Consider the following 17,935-nt stretch of genomic DNA (forward strand, 5'->3'; position numbering starts at 1 on the left):
AATTTTGAGTAAAAAAGTGGCTACAGGAAAGAGAGAAATTTACCCATTCGATATTGTTTATTGAACTCGGGAGATTTCTGAATTTTTTTACGAATGAATGAACAGTCAGTTCTCAATAATTAAAAAAAAGCTTTGTTTGCTGTTACAGTGCTGTTTTGTTTGAGTTTAAAAATGTTTAGCAATATGTATGTTCTTGCATAATGTTAGTATGTTGTTTGCATTGTAATAATACTTTAAATTGAAGAAAACAAACTACTAATCGGAACAAACCCCCGATTGCACTACAGACTATCCGATCTAGGAAGGAAAGTGTAGGGGGTCTGTCCTAAATCGGCTAGTCCGATGGGGAAAACCGTCCGACCTTCCTAAATCGGATTCCAACTTTTCTGTTAGGACGATCAAGGTACACACTACACAATTTGCCATTTTTATTCTTCATTTAGAACATCGGATCGGATTGGACTGGAATATGTGTACGGGCCTTAACAGATGTCGAAAGGCAGATTATAAAACCGGTAATACATGCACACTACATTACCAATTACCGGCTTGTTCGTTGCCGCATCTACAACGGTCTATAAAAATGTTTCTAGCTCGACTACAGTTTTGTTTAATACATAAACAAAAATTAAAATAAATGGAGCGAAATTTTATACCATATTTAATAAAGAGGCACATGCATTCTAATCCAAAAATTATAGACTCGGATCTAGATTAGATAAATTTTTTTCCTATCTGAAATAGGTTCTTAATCTATAGATTGAAAAGAAAAAATGTGATTAGATAAAGTGCAGTTCCTTTCAACCCTAAATAAGAGATGAGAGTAACATATTACAGAGAAGTAAAATAAAAATCAATACGATAGTTACCAGTGTCTACCCTAACCTCAAAGTTTTAGAATTTGTTTTGTCAGCACAGGTTCACCATTAAACCAGCAGGCAAACTTTTTAACTTTAAAATTGTAAATTAATATAAATTTATACGTTAAACTCGATCATAATTCAATTGTTAAATAACAAAACTATAGCTTTTTCAAATAATTAAAATTTTCTGTTTTTTTTTTTTTTACCAATTATAATCGCAAATTAGGTCTTCTATGCATTAAATAAAGCTGATGTGATTGTATATTAAATAAAAGAAAATTTACTGTTTAATTTTAAGCATCCAGTAAATGCAGGTTCGAACAGCAATTAAAAATTAAGAACTGAAAAACTTCCCCGGCGCTGTCCCATATGTTTAACAGAATTTAAAAGAGAAATAATACAATAAAATTACATTTTTAATAAGATTTATTTAATTCTAAATAAAAATTTAGTCTTATTATTTATTAATCGATTGGTTCGAATGAAACAATAAAAAAAATATTTATGTTATGAAGTTAATAATTTTACAAAATAAAAGAAAAATTAACCAAAAATTGTGAATATTTTTATGATTAAATATAAATTATTATTAATGATTGCGGTAATAATTATTATTAATAATACTGAAAATGTGTTTTTATATGCTTGAGTGACTGAATACAGGAATTAGATTTGAACCACAATTACCTGCAAAATACAAATGTTCAGTAAAAAAAAAAAAAAATTGGTCCAATTTGACCCCTTAATGAAATGTTATTTTTAGTTAAATAATAATTATAAAGTATTAAAATTAATTGAAAAAAAAATCAAATTTTCTAATAAAAAATGTTGGATTTTAGTTGATTCCCATGATGTTTTATCATAAAAATTTTACTGTATTTTGGTTATAATTGCAAAAAAAAAAGTAAAAATAAAAATTTGGGTGCCATTTGACTTCTTGCCTGACAGTTCTTCATATAACATGTTTAGTAACAGCCATGACTTGAAAAACAAAGTGTAAAAAATTATATAAAATTTAAACAATTTTTTTAATTTCTTAGTCGGTTCCATGGAATCCGTTTTTAATCTACATTTATACTAGATACTCAATAATTTTCAATTATGAGAAATAAAAGTTTAAAAAAATCGATATTATAAGTATGGATCCCGTGTTCTATAAATACCAGTTCAGTACTTTTTATTTTTCTTTTGGGCTGCTTAAAGGTTTATTTATTGGAGTATTGGATTTACTTCAAAGTTTGGTGGAATGTTATTCAACAAAAGTAAAAAAAAGAAAAAAATATACAGTTTAATAAAAAAATAAGTGTGAATTCCGTGATGCTCCCTTGTCCGATGGAGTTGAAATTAGGCCAAGCTGGCATGTAAATATCCAAATATTTGTGCCAAAATTCAACTTTTTTGGTCAGGTTTTTGATATATTAACAAAAACCTCTCTATTAATGATATTGAATAGATATTCAATCCCTGCCCCTAAATCTAATTGACTCAAGAGACTGGAATTTTAAATAATTTAGTAAAAGTACTTTCTTCTTCTAAAGCTCAAATTTCTGTGATCATTACATTAAAGGTCAAAAATTAAATACAGTGAAATGAAGATTACTATTTTTTTCCTTTCTTAGTTTTGTTTATAATTTAATATCATTGATGTCTACTAAAAAAATATACTTTGATTAATTTTCAAAGAAATCATTTTGAGGCAGTCCGAAGATATTAATCAAAATACTTGCTAACACTCATAAGTACGTACTCACCTTCCGGAAATTTCTATAACTGTTTATCAGATTAAGGGGACCTTGAAACGTCAAAATTTGCAAAAAGTCCCTTTAGCCAACCTTTAGGCCGGCAATACTTTTTCTTTATGGGTATATGATATATTGCAGCAACAATAGAGCCATAGCCGAGAAAGTAAGATAAAAAAAGTAGATATGAATATTAATTATTTGGCAATACGTACCGTAGTAGATAACTGATCATATGAATTTTATTTCATGCAGAATATTAATATGTAAGAGTCAAGAATTATGTTATGAATAAAAGCCATTAATTCTCAAATTTAATAAATATTGAAGATGTTTTTAAATTTGTCAAAACAAATTTTTAAGTCATATAAAAAATAACTGTTATTCAATCAAGTATTAATAAAATTAACTTGATAAATATTTTTTTTTAAATTAAATAAAAAGAAAATTAAAAAGATTTCAGCTGTTAACTCCTTAATGACTACGCAACAGTTAGAACATTTTACAAAGAAAAAAATTGAAAAAAAAAAGTTAATAGCAAAGGTCTACTTTTAATAAAATTCTTAGGGTCAAACCCACATTTAATAGCTTGGTTACTATAGATCACAAAAGTTAAATTATATTAGGTATGTACATATAACCGAACGAGTTGGTCTAGTGGTGAACGCGTCTTCGCAAATCAGCTGATTTCGAAGTCGAGAGTTCCAACGTTCAAATCCTAGTAAAGATAGTTACTTTTATACAGATTTAAATACTAGATCGTGGATACCGGTGTTCATTGATTGTTGAGATTCAATTAACCACATATCTCAGTAATGGTCAACCTGAGACTGTACAAGACAACACTTCAACACTCACACATATCGTCCTCATTCATCCTTTGAAGTAATACCCGTCGGTGGTTCCAGAGAGTAAACAGAAAATAACTGATGTGGGCACCACATGACTTCTTTGTTCGCCTAATAAAGTACATACACACATTTTCTTAAAATGAAAAGTACATAACATTTTATTTCATTAATAACTTCTGATATTTTTTCTTTTTTTTTTATTGTTATCGGATTTTTATTGTAATTTTTTTTTTAGAATCAGAGGTTAATGATTATTAATAAATCAATATATTTAAATTAAAAAAAAAAGGATATGAAGTCTGATTCGAACCAATATGCCTTCTCCTAGACCCAAATATTTCATTAATTAAAATTTTATTTGGCTATAACTCTGGAACCAATGAAAATAACTATCAGTTGATAATATTGTTGAAAAGCTCGCAATTAGGGCTTATTAATGCAGTTAAGTCCAAAATCCAATTTTCATTTATTTTGGGCTTTTTTTGGACACTTTCCTTCAGTCGACTGCAATCAAAAAACACAACCAGATGTTATAACAGTCCTAAATCCAAAATTTCAACATCCTACGGCTAATACTTTTTGAGTTATAAGAGATATGTACGTACGAATAACTTACATACGTACATATAGACGTCACGCCGAAACTAGTCAAAATGGATATTTCCGTTGAAATCTGAAAACCGAAATTTTTTGGGATCACAGTACTTCCTTTACTTCGTAGAAGGAAGTAAAAGAGAGAATCTATATATAATTATAGTCAGACAACTGAATTCTATTATAATTTTTTTTTGAGGAATGAATTTCACAAATATAATATACTTATCATTGTCACCAACTTCCTGTGTGTGCAGTTACAAGAGATATGAACTAAGAATAGTTGTATATTACTTTTTTATATTTAATATCGATGACAATTTTAAGCTCACTTAAATTATAGTATATTGCAAAAAAAAAGTTAGTCTGGTTAAATTGAATTATAAAAAAAAAATTCGAGTAATAGAGGTTTAAAGTTACGGTCTGTTGCTAAGCCACATATAAGTCTATAAATTAAAAGAGAATGCAAAGTAGATTAGCGTTATCGGAATATTACTAATCTAATAATTACATTTTTATGCTGGGATAAGAAGTTACCCGAGACATACAAGAAAACGTTATTTTATACAATCTACTGAAATACAAAAAAAAGTCAACAAATCCATCAGCATTTGGTTAAAGCATGTATCTTATTTTTATTTAAATATCTAGGAGGGATCAGGAAATCTGATTTCACTTCATAAGCACCTCAGCCTTAAATTGGATTTTCAAACAACCATCGGATCGAAAATATGAATCCTTGAATGGATTCATAGACAAAGTCACCAGCTCCAAAAGCTAATAATGCTGTATAAAAACGTTACGGGTCCTTACAATGGTTCTAATACAAAGTTAGTTAAAATCTAAAGAAAGCACATTGAACGAAAAAGGTAACAACCATGGCTTAATGTGAATAGTGAAACAGGAATGATTACCTATTTACTGATGAACCAGAAACTATTTTTTAAACTAAATTTTCACTTAAATGATACTTGAAAGCATATGATACATTCAACAGGCGTTCTTTATATCCAAAGATCTGCAGAAAACCGTGGTATATTTATCCAGAATGAAACTAGCACGAGGCAATTTGGTATAGAACAGCAATTACTTGTGCTACAAAAATTAAATTCCACCCATTCGTTAAAAATTCGTTTAGAACTGGTTCAGAATTACTTTAAACTCATTGGTAGAATTATGCGGTTTGTATATTTACTGTTAGACTAGAAAACATTTGCTTCTTAAATCGGCTAAAAAAAGTTGGGTAGATCACTAAAACATTCCATGAAAGATGCTGATTGAAACAAGAAAGAATCAATAATTCTAATAACTCTTAGGTAAAAACATTTTAGGTAGCTGATTTTTAAAGAAAAAAACGGATATTTAAAATGAAACACGTCGATGTTATTTAATTAGTATAACTTTTTATAAATTATCAAAAAGCTAACCACAACTGAAACTTAAGTAAAGTTTTACAAGGGTAAAAGTCCATGAGTGGATATGGAAAGGTAATATTATAAAACTGAGAGAAACGGCAGTAATATGCTTTCAACAGAACTCTAACTCAATTTGATAGAAACTGACAAACTAAATTAGTCAGAAAGTTATTTTTAAAAAAAAACCAACTGAGAATAAAAAATAAACTGTTTAATTTATTTATATGAACGTAATAAATGTATTGTAAAGGTTGAATAAAACAGAATGGAAAGGTAGAATGAATGAAAGAATGAGAAAAAAAAGATAGAGAAATAGAAACGTGAAAAAAGTTTATTTGAATTGTATTATAAAATGGCTGGAACGCTGGGCGATTGTGTAATTGAGAAAGGTAGCTCAAAGGGTGTTATCGGCAAAATAGATTGATCAGCAGTTGAATTACAATAGTGGGAAATCGATGTCGTGATCCTTTCGACTTTAACTTTATTTATTCCATCAACCGCTGCTATGCGATCATCTTTTATAGATAAAAATAGAACCATTGTTTCTTCAACTAATTGCAAATAAGTTACTATCTTTAAATTTAAATCCTTTGTGTTTTCATATTATTATATTAATATTCATAGATTCAAAGGCTATACTTTTAATATTACAAGAGGTATAATCATAGGTATAAATGACCAATCTAAGTGCAACATATAATGGTAACTTGTTCAGAAACTCTGTAGGTGATCTATTATATATTAACTCAATATTATCACATTTAACTTATTCAGAATTTCTTTTAAAATAAATAATAACCAGTTGGTTTCCACAGCAAAGATTCATATCAATTAATAAAACAATTATCACTATCAACAATTGTTGGGAGTACACATTCATTCCGTTATAGTAAAAATGTTATTTATTAATACTAACTACAGTAATATCTATCCAAAATCAAACAAAATTTTTAAGATAGAAATTACTATTAACTTTTCTGCTTAGATCACTATAATTTCATCGTTAGTACTGCTTACCTTTCTCAGCTTCATTCTTTTATCTCTTGTTGATGCGTTTTGGAACCATTCCACTGTCTTAACTTATTCTATTGATATCTTTAAATTTCTGTTTATCTTTATAAATCGTTTAGTCAACGCCCCTCCCTGTATTTGACCGTGGCTTTTGTCATGCCTTATCTGGGCTTCTTCTTGTTTATTTGTTATTAATGGTTATACATTTTAATTTTATTTATCTATTAGCTTTTAGATACATGATAGATAGACTACATAAATTACCATTAAAGAAATCGACAAATAAAAAAGAATTAAACACTATTTTTCAAATAGCGCAAAATAATGGATATAAAAAAGAAATGATTAGAAAAATGAATAAACATAAAAATAAATTCAACGAAATTAAAAGAATAAAGAAACCTATAAATGGAGTAAATTAAAATTTACTGAGAAACCAATTTACCCCATTAAACAACTCTTTAATAAATATAATGTAAAAATGGCTTTAAATACAAGTAATACACTAAAAAAGATTTTTAATAGTAATATAAAAGAAAAACATATACACACCAGTAATGGTATATACAATATAAAATATAAATGCAACGCAACATACATTGGACAAACGGGAAGAAAATTAAAATTAAGATATAACAAACACATGAGATCTTTCAAGAATCAAAAAAATTGATTCTAATTATGCAACACATTTAATAAAAGAAGAACATACCGCGATGAAAATAGAAGAACGAAACTAATTCACAACTGTGTTGGAAGAAGAATGAACATTTTAGAAAATCTAAAAATCTTTAAATTAAAAAGTAACAATAAAACGATTGTAAATGAACAGAACAATAATGAAGCTGATGTTATTTTCAAGAACCTCAATTTATTGAAAACCCGAAATAGATAAATAAAATTAAAAGATAAGTATAACCACTAATAACAAATAAACAATAAGAAAGCCAGATAAGGCATGCCGTCATATAAAGGGAGGGGCATTGACTAAATGACATAAAAAGATAAACAGAAATTTAAAGTATCAGTACAAGTTTTGACAATAGAGTGGTTCCGAAACGCGTCAACAAGAGATAAAAAAAATCCCTTTCAGCACGCCGGAAGGCAGAGGTAGATTTCATCGATGCTAAGTAGGGGAGAAAAAAGATTTCTACCTTTACGTTAAGAAAAACTTCAAATTTACTCAATACGACAATGGTTGCATGTGAAAAAGTTTCACATGTTTGGCATACGACAAGCCCATCTTACAATTCCAGCAATATTTTGGTCATCCCTTGCCGTAAGGATTGGTCATATCAAATATTGTTTCGGACAGACGTTTTAGGTAATGTTTAGAGGATAAACGACCACTTTTAACCGATTCAATACTGTGCCTACTAAGGAGAGGTATGATTCTTTTTTGTCTTCGAAACCACATTTTTCAACCCACTGGGCCAATGGTTGGTGATATCAAAAAAATTTTACTCAGATAAGTTTTAGGCCTTTATCAAAAGAATAGTAGGAACTTTAAACGAATTCCATATTTTACTTAATAAGATAGTTATAGTGATTTTTTTTTTTTATCGACAAAGCTCCCAGATTTCCACCGCCATGGGCCGATTCTGGCCGTTAACTAACTGGACCGAGATTTTGGAACGAATTATATTTAAGAAGTAATTTAAAAGCGATTGGCGCAAAGTTACGGCAGTGACCACAAGAAAGTGAAATATATATATATATGTACATACGACTATATAAACTTTTGAGCTGACGGTGGTTTTGGGGTCTGGGGGATGTGAAACGCGAAGATATGTCAAAATTTTCCGTAAGGCGAATCATGGTACTCATTTTAATAGAGAGCTTTCTTATAAAATTTATCTAAAATGATGTTAAGAAAGATAAGCAGTACTGAACATAGAAAAAATCAAACTTGATCTAGTTAAGCTTCCCAGTATTTTAATGCTGAAATAAATCGATCACAACCTTTGTAATGAAAATTTTCATCATAAAAATTGTATGTTGAATTAAAGAAAGAACACGAAATATAAGTTTATCACACAAGGCGTTCAGTCATAGACTTATTCTACGATCAATGATAAAAAGATAATACAAATAACTACAGATAGTTGTAAGTCTCCATCAAATCACATCAAGATTGCAATATCTTCATCTTTATGTATCCTCAACCATGATTTTGATCCACATCCACAAAAACAAAAAGAAAACAAAGCGCTAAAAAATGGGTAAAACTGGTGGAGAGTAAGAAAAAAATTATTTATTCAGAGCGGAACTGCAGGTCAAGACAAACAATTCTACACAGAGGATAGGTTCAAGGTCCTTTTCCATGCACCTATTTTTGAAGTTTGTGCGTTGTCTTTCAGCGAGGGAAGCATTGTGTTACTAGGGTGACTAGATTAAAAAAGAGGGGAATTCAGAAAAAAGTTCCCCTATTCAAGTGCTGCCGATGAATATACGAGTATCATATAATATGTAGTAACATATCATGATTACGTATGGTTAGTAGTTACCAGTTTGTTTGAAAACGACATTTAGTTTAAATTTTGTCGTCTAGACAGAGCCACTCCTGTCATGCCCTTTATTGAATGAGTAGGTCAACAATGATCACTGTTGCTACTCTCTGTACACATAAAATGCTTTAATCGATTTTTGAAAGAAATTCATTGATCAGGTGAAGTATTTTACGATATTAATATGGGGTATGTATCAGATACAATATTAATTTCGTGAATTTAATAATTGTTGACTAATGTGATGATCTAGGAAGAGCAGGGGAGGCGTTTGCGTCAAAAATTGTTGTTCCATCAATCGATGAACATTTGAGTAATAATTTATACATCATTATAATATTTGGAAATCCAGTTTCAAAATTTTTTACATATCAAACTCTGGGATATTAGTTACGAGGATTCTGAATCATTTGACGACTGACAGATAATGAAAAAAAATCCATATTCTTCCGTCCCTCCATCATTACCTTCAGGATTAATAAAATAATGAATTTCATCGGAGCGAATTATTTTCTGAAAATAAATCATTATTGTGTTTTTCTATTAAATGAGCCTTCAGTCGAATCTGTAAATTATCTAAATAAATTTTTATATGTTTTTAAAAGTAGTGAAATCCTTTTTGAATCATCCGGGTACTACAATACTAATTTTACTAGTAATTATCAGTTGAAGAACTATGTTGAAAACATCTGGAAAGATTTAATTATGACTTAGTACATTACACCGTTGGGAAAAGTATTGTAATTTCTAAAATATACAATTATTTTAATTTTTTTTTTTTGTCTTCAGTCATTTGACTCGTTTGATGCAGCTATCCAAGATTCCCTATCTAGTGCTAGTCATTTCATTTCAGTATACCCTCTACATCCTACATCCCTAACAATTTGTTTTACATATTCCAAACGTGGCCTGCCTACACAATTTTTTCCTTCTACCTGTCCTTCCAATATCAAAGCGACTATTCCAGGATGCCTTAGTATGTGGCCTATAAGTCTGTCTCTTCTTTTAACTATATTTTTCCAAATGCTTCTTTCTTCATCTATTTGCCGCAATACCTCTTCATTTGTCACTTTATCCACCCATCTGATTTTTAACATTCTCCTATAGCACCACATTTCAAAAGCTTCTAATCTTTTCTTCTCAGATACTCCGATTGCCCAAGTTTCACTTTCATATAAAGCGACACTCCAAACATATACTTTCAAAAATCTTTTCCTGACATTTAAATTAATTTTTGATGTAAACAAATTATATTTCTTACTGAAGGCTCGTTTAGCTTGTGCTATTCGGCATTTTATATCGCTCCTGCTTTGTCCATCTTTAGTAATTCTACTTCCCAAATAACAAAATTCTTCTACTTCCATAATCTTTTCTATTACGTTTATACTATATTTCGTTATTTCTACTACATTTCATTACTTTTGTTTTGTTCTTGTTTATTTTCATGCGATAGTTCTTGCGTAAGACTTCATCTATAGCGTTCATTGTTTCTTCTAAATCCTTTTTACTCTCGGCTAGAATTCCTCTATCATCAACAAATCGTAGGATCTTTATCTTTTCACCTTGTACTGTTACTCTGAATCTAAATTGTTCTTTAACATCATTAACTGCTAGTTCCACGTAAAGATTAAAAAGTAACGGAGATAGGGAACATCCTTGTCAGACTCCCTTTCTTATTACGGCTTCTTTCTTATGTTCTCCAATTGTTACTGTTGCTGTTTGGTTCCTGTACATGTTAGCAATTGTTCTTCTATCTCTGTATTAGAACCCAATTTTTTTTTAAATGCTGGACATTTTATTCCAGTCTACGTTATCGAATGCCTTTTCTAGGTCTATAAACGCCAAGTATGTTGGTTTGTTTTTCTTTAATCTTCCTTCTAGTATTAATCTGAGGCCTAAAATTGCTTCCCTTGTCCCTATAATTTTCCTGAAACCAAATTGGTCTTCTCCTAACACTTCTTCCACTCCCTCTCAATTCTTCTGTATAGAATTCTAGTTAAGATTTTTTATGCATGACTAGTTAAACTAATTGTTCTGTATTCTTCACATTTATCTGCCCCTGCTTTCTTTGGTATCTTGACTATAACATTTTTTTTGAAGTCTGACGGAAATTCCCCTTTTTCATAAATAATACACACCAGTTTGTATAATCTATCAATCGCTTCTTCACCTGCACTGCGCAGTAATTCTACAGGTATTCCGTCTATTCCAGGAGCCTTTCTGCCATTTAAATCTTTTAATGCTCTCTTGAATTCAGATCTCAGTATTGTTTCTCCCATTTCATCCTCCTCAACTTCCTCTTCTTCCTCTATAACACCATTTTCTAATTCATTTCATCTGTATAAATCTTCAATATATTCCACACCCATCTATCGACTTTACCTTTCGTATTATATATTGGTGTACCATCTTTGTTTAACACATTATTAGATTTTAATTTATGCACCCCAAAATTTTCCTTAACTTTCCTGTATGCTCCGTCTATTTTACCAGTGCTCATTTTTCTTTCCACTTCTGAACACTTTTCTGTAATCCACTCTTCTTTCGCCAGTTTGCACTTCCTGTTTATAGCATTTCTTAATTGCCGATAGTTCCTTTTACTTTCTTCATCACTAGCATTCTTATATTTTCTACGTTCATCCATCAGCTGCAATATATCTTTTGAAACCCAAGGTTTTCTACCAGTTCTCTTTATTCCGCCTAAGTTTGCTTCTGCTGATTTAAGAATTTCCTTTTTAACATTCTCCCATTCTTCTTCTACATTTTCTACCTTATCTTTTTTACTCAGACCTCTTGCGATGTCCTCCTCAAAAATCTTCTTTACCTCCTCTTCCTCAAGCTTCTCTAAATTCCACCGATTCATCTGACACCTTTTCTTCAGGTTTTTAAACCCCAATCTACATTTCATTATCATCAAATTATGGTCGCTATCAATGTCTGCTCCAGGGTAAGTTTTGCAGTCAACGAGTCGATTTCTAAACCTTTGCTTAGCCATGATATAATCTATCTGATACCTTGCAGTATCGCCTGGCTTTTTCCAAGTGTATATTCTTCTATTATGATTTTTAAATTGGGTTTTGGCAATTAATAAATTATACTTCGTGCAAAACTCTATAAGTCGGTCCCCTCTTTCATTCCTTTTGCCCAGCCCGTATTCACCCACTATATTTCCTTCCTTGCCTTTTCCAATGCTTGCATTCCAATCTCCAACTATTATTATATTTTCATCTCCTTTTACATGTTTAATTGCTTCATCAGTATCTTCGTATAGAAGAGGAACCTCATCATCATCATGAAAAATATATCATCATCATTTTAAATATGTTAAAAATTTGTATTTCGTAAGTAATTATACATAATTGTATTCTTATTACAAAACAAGAATAAAATTATCAGTTACTGGAACAGCAAATAAAAATTCAAATGCATGAAATACTAATATCCAGGCATTTTGAAAAGAAAAAAAGAGGATCATTAAGCTGGATTAAAATTTTGAGTGCAACTTTCATCCGCTCAAGGGACGGACATTCTAGTTGTTCATTGAATCTAGCTAGCTATTGTTACACCAAATGTGAGTGAAGTACGTATCCTGTAATGTAAATGTTCTCTATTGAAAACATTCGTTAAACAGTTTTTTGCAAATGAGAGCCTTTGAGTGAAGCAAAAGAAGTACATATATATATTTAACTATTACTTCCTATGGCTTTGGAGGTGAGTGGGAATACTCGTAAGTACAACACAAATTCTAAATGACGTTTCATTACATTGTATAGCTCGTAATATTGATTTAAATTTTTGTATTGACAGAACGAACAAAAGTTTTTAATAAACAGCTAAGAAAGTAACTTTTTAATATTGTTTATTTGATATAAAATGTTAATTTGATATTAATTAACTTTTAATAAAAAAAGAAAGGTAATTTCCTTTGAAACCACCTAATTTATAATGATTTCCTATAATAAAAGATAAAAAAAAATTTAGCTTATTTTTTTGTGAATAAATAATTATTCCAGTTCAGTTTACAATATAAATGATGTGTATTTTTATTAATAGTATTTGTTTGATCGTTTGTTTTACATTTATAACTTTTCTACTGTAAAAGTTAGCATAAGGAATAAATAAATAATATTCTAATTTATTTATCTTTTAAAGTATATTTTTAAACAGTATTCGTGATGCTAATTAGCATCAGGAACACCAGTCGTTAATAAAATCTCTTCAAATTGCTTTCGCCCAAGCGCAGGAAAGCTGGTAAAGAGATAATTTTGTTGTTTATTTTAAAACAAGAAAATAGGTTACGTTTATTTTAAAGCTAAGTAGTTAAAAAAAATAAAATAATATAACTTTTTTATCAAAAACAATGTTTACACGTAATTTTAACTGAAAATCTTTGAAATAAGTAGTTCCAGATTCGAGTCCCGAACAAGTTTTTAAGTTACCACATACATGCTGCTTAATTGCAACATAATAATTTTCAAACGCATATGCTTTGTACTTATTTATGTGTTGAATCAAACTTTTGAAAACTAAATAAAAAACAATAAAAAACTAAATAAAAACAATAGAGCACAACAAGGCTCTACAAGGGAAAGTATTATAATTGGTCCAATTTGGGCATATGCGGCTTTCACCAAATCTTGATGTTTCGACACATAAGAAACCCAAAAGGCCAAAAAAACCGGATGATAATTTTCCAGATGTTAATGTTCATATGTACTTTTGGGTCGGTGTTTGCCTCTAAATATTTACTGGACCGATTTTGACCAGACTTGTTCAGATTACTACTGTATATCGGTTATTGATTTCATTAAATGTTCAACTTAAAAAGGTCACGGAGGTGACTGTAGAGCAAGGTCACACTCAGTATTTCAAAATTTCGCCTAATTAAGGTCATATTTTTCTTAGGCACATCTGTTAACATTTAAAAAATCGCACCCGCATAGCTCTAAACATTACTCTGTTATGACGTCACAGATGAGCGGTAGAATAAAATAAATGAATAATATTTAAGGTGTGTAAAAAAATTAACTCTGTCTGGCGGGGTCTCGAACTCGATCGCACGGTTGACTCGGTACCTGGTGCGCTAAGCCTGGCGGTTGCACCAGTCTGCTGACCGTACAAACGAATTTTTTTTTTACATTTTTTTAGAAAATGTAATTTGACCTACGGTATAAAAAGAGTAATCATTCTATTTATAAAACAAAAGAAAACACCCAACTAGAATTACTCCCGTATAGAATTTGGATAAAAAAACAACAAAAAATACCTTACTATTGGTTTAAACTCTTAACTTAAGAACATCGAAGTTTATTTTTCACTACCGTATTATAAATTAAACGTTAATTACAGAAAACATAAAATGAATATTTTACGTACATATTAACTGTAAAGTTAAATAATTAAATGAAAACTGATATCGATTTTGTAATTTGTTACTAGTCGTTTTAGAATTACACTTTTCCGCGCGAATGAATCTGTATTAGTTCTAACCTTCAATCCCTTTGGTAAACCCTTTGTCTTCTGCCACTGAAATAAGCGTCATAATTAGTACCGGTTTCTCTTTGATCTCTCTCAATGATATCCTCCTATCCGAGCCGTTTGAATATCAAACAGTTCATGTACACACGCTGAATAAATAAACCTTACATTGAAATATTTAAAAGTATTATTTTCAAGGTAATTATTCTATTTAACTATCCGACTAAATAATATTTAAACGTTAGTTATGTTAACTAAATAATAATTATCTAGTATAAATATTTGTCGTATAAATATATAGTAATTAATGTTTATAAATGCCGTTAATATTTTTAATGTAAAAATATTGACTGCACTTAAGAAAAACAAATATATAAATAAACAGCTTTGTAAACCTTATAATAACTTACGTAGTTCATTATAGTAAAAGAATAAAGGAATTTGATGATAACAGAATGAATAATTAAATAAATAATAAATTTTTACTTCCTTGTACGAAGTAAAGGAAGTATTGTGATCGCGAAATATTCCGTTTTCAGATTTCAACGGAAATATCCATTTTGACCATACCTGAATCCATTTTAATTAGTTTCGGCGTGACATCTATACGTACGTATGTACGAATTTCGCATAACTCAAAATGATTAGCAGGATGTTGAAATTTTGTATTTAGGACTGATGTAACATCTAGTTGTACACCTACCCTTTTGATTACAATCGATTGAACCAAGTGTCCAGAAAAGCCTAAAATTCAAATCAATTTGGATTTTGGGTTTTTTCTTAACTGCAGTAATAAGGCTTTATTAAGAGCTTTTCAACGATATGTCATGAGTGATACTTATATTCTTTGGTTCCAGAGTTATAGCCAAATAAACGTTTAATTAATGAAATATTTGGATCTTAAAAGGGGAAGGTACATCGGTTCGAATCAGACTTCATCTCCTTTTTTAACATTTTGTTTTTAATTTAAATATATTGATTTATTAATAATAATTATTAACTTCCGATTGAAAAAAATCTGTTTCAGTGAAATAAAATTTTATGAACTTTTCATTTTTATTCAAAAATTTTTACGGAGGTTAATAATATTATTGGTAAATCAATATATTTAAATTTAAAAAAACATATTTATATAAAGTCAGATTCGAACCGATGTGTGCATGGTTACGGATCCGAAACCTTCTCACTTACACCACATGAGCGCCATGAAACAAAATTAATATACAAACTAATACAAAATGGTGATACGGATATCACAAAAATATGATGAATGTGGTGTCCACCATAATGCAATTGTATAACTGTCAACTTTATTAAAGAATTAGAGGATCGTATCACACTTTCATGTTTAAATGAGGTTCAGCAAATAATGTGTATACTGGTAATTTAATAGTCGTACAAGGAAGTCATGTGGTGTCCACATCAGATTTTTATACCGTATAATAACGTACGTAGTTCATTATAGTTAAAGAATAAAAGGAATTTGATGATAATGAAGTGAATGATAAATAAAAAATAGATTTTTTTATTCAACTATTTGAATCTTATTAATCAGACATATCACAAATTTATTGTGTATTATTGTTATTCATCCAGTTTATGCTCCTTGATATGTTTCATATTTATAGACTTTTTTCAAATACAGATATTCTGAAATCATAATATTAATCTTCGTAAACATAAAATAAATTGTTCTTACATTCTAACATCACGTTTGTAAGTTACGCACTTCAACTGCAATTTCTATCGAATATAAGAAAATATGAATTTCATAATTTAGATTAGCCTCATTTAGAATTGGTCTACACATGATACGTTTGCGACGAGTAGGAATAACTACCCACGAATTCAATTTAATGGCGTTTTCATCCCGCACGCTAACAGAATACGATACCAGGACTGCATCTGGATCTCCTTCTAATGTGGAAAATCCATGCCAGAAAGAAGGTGGAGCTTAACATTAGATTCAGGGGAAAATGTACTGTTTGATAGGCGGGGTCAACTATCATTAACTTTGTTTCTTTTTTCTGTTTAGCCTTCGTGAATTACCGTTCAGATAATACTTCAGAGGATGAATGAGGATGATATGTATGAGTTTAAGTGTAGAGTAATCTTGTACAATCTCAGGTCGACCGTTCCTGAGATGTGTGGTTAATTGAAACCCGACCACCAAAGAACACTGGTATCCACGATCTAGTATTCAAATCCGTGTAAAAAAACTGCCTTTACTAGGACTTAAACGCTAGAACTCTCGACTTCGAAATCAGTTGATTTGGGAAGACGCGTTCACCATTAGATCAACCCGGTGGGTTCAACTATCACTACCTAACGAGCGATTGCTGTACTGCAATCGATTGAGCCTACGGACTTCAACTGCGGGGTACGACAAGCAAGAGTAACATCGAAGTCGTACAACGATTCCAGAACAAAGTATTGAGAAATATAACAACAGAAGCGCCGTTGTTTGCTAAAAACCCTGAAATACACGGTTATCTGAGAATGCCAACCGTTTTAGAGATGGGGTGATTCTGTACAGATTCAATATTAGATGGAACAAACATATGAACTGGGTCGCTGTTAACCACTAGATAACAGCGAGAATCTTAGGCGCCTAAAACAACTGCATATTAGTATATGCAGAACTTACAGATATCTGTAAGTTCTCCGAGATATAAGGTGAATTGGCTACCCTACCGTGTTGTGCATCGTCAAAATTCTTCATTTCGTTTCACCACTCACTTTTGCTGATTCTTTGATTTGTTTCACTGTTTCTTTGATTAGTTTTTCTTTGTGTAACCGATAAGACTAATTATTTTTAATGTTTTCTTTGTGTTTTTATAAATATTAGAGTTATTTGAGTCAATTTAAAGGAGAACTCCCCTCTCTTCATCGTTACTTTTTTCTTTTTTGTATTCAAATCCACTTATCATTGTGGTAAATTGGGACCGACTGTAAATTACACCCTTCGGTAAAAAAAACACACACAAGAAAAAACAAAAAAAAAGAAGTTAATATATTGTTTTGATTTCTAATAAAACCTAATTATTTTTTTATTATGTTTTTATTTCTAATCATTCTATTAGATTCCTGGTCTCCATATCGGAGTGGTAGAGTCTCGGCCATTTAATCGGGGGTTCCGAATGCCTGTCAGGCATGACAAGTTTCATACGCTACAAAATTATTTCATTCAATCCATTTCCATATTCCCACGTACAAGCTTTCGATACTTTTTCGGGGAATTAATTCATCAAGAAAACAAAATTGTTGCTTTTACGAGTATTTTAAAAAGGATATTAGAAGTCCGAGATTAACCAAAAGATACTTCAATTATTAGTCTTATTGAATGGCCAACGCATAAAAAATAGTTCCTAAATAGGTCGATAGACATCCCACTCAACAATAGAGTTCACATAATGGATCCATTGTAAATCACATTCTAAGTATCAGACTGGAAAAGTTTGATATATACCAATTAAA

The 17,935-nt window shown here is 30.2% G+C and overlaps 1 protein-coding gene across 1 annotated transcript in view; it reads left to right on the plus strand.

The window, feature by feature from the left end:
• LOC142328663 (discoidin domain-containing receptor 2-like) overlaps positions 1–17,935 on the plus strand; it is a 490,260-nt gene that overhangs the window by 370,605 nt on the left and 101,720 nt on the right. The gene's annotated exons all lie outside the window — the stretch shown is intronic.

The sequence above is a fragment of the Lycorma delicatula genome, chromosome 8 (genome assembly GCF_047948215.1).
Source record: "Lycorma delicatula isolate Av1 chromosome 8, ASM4794821v1, whole genome shotgun sequence".
Lineage (NCBI taxonomy): Eukaryota > Metazoa > Arthropoda > Insecta > Hemiptera > Fulgoridae > Lycorma > Lycorma delicatula.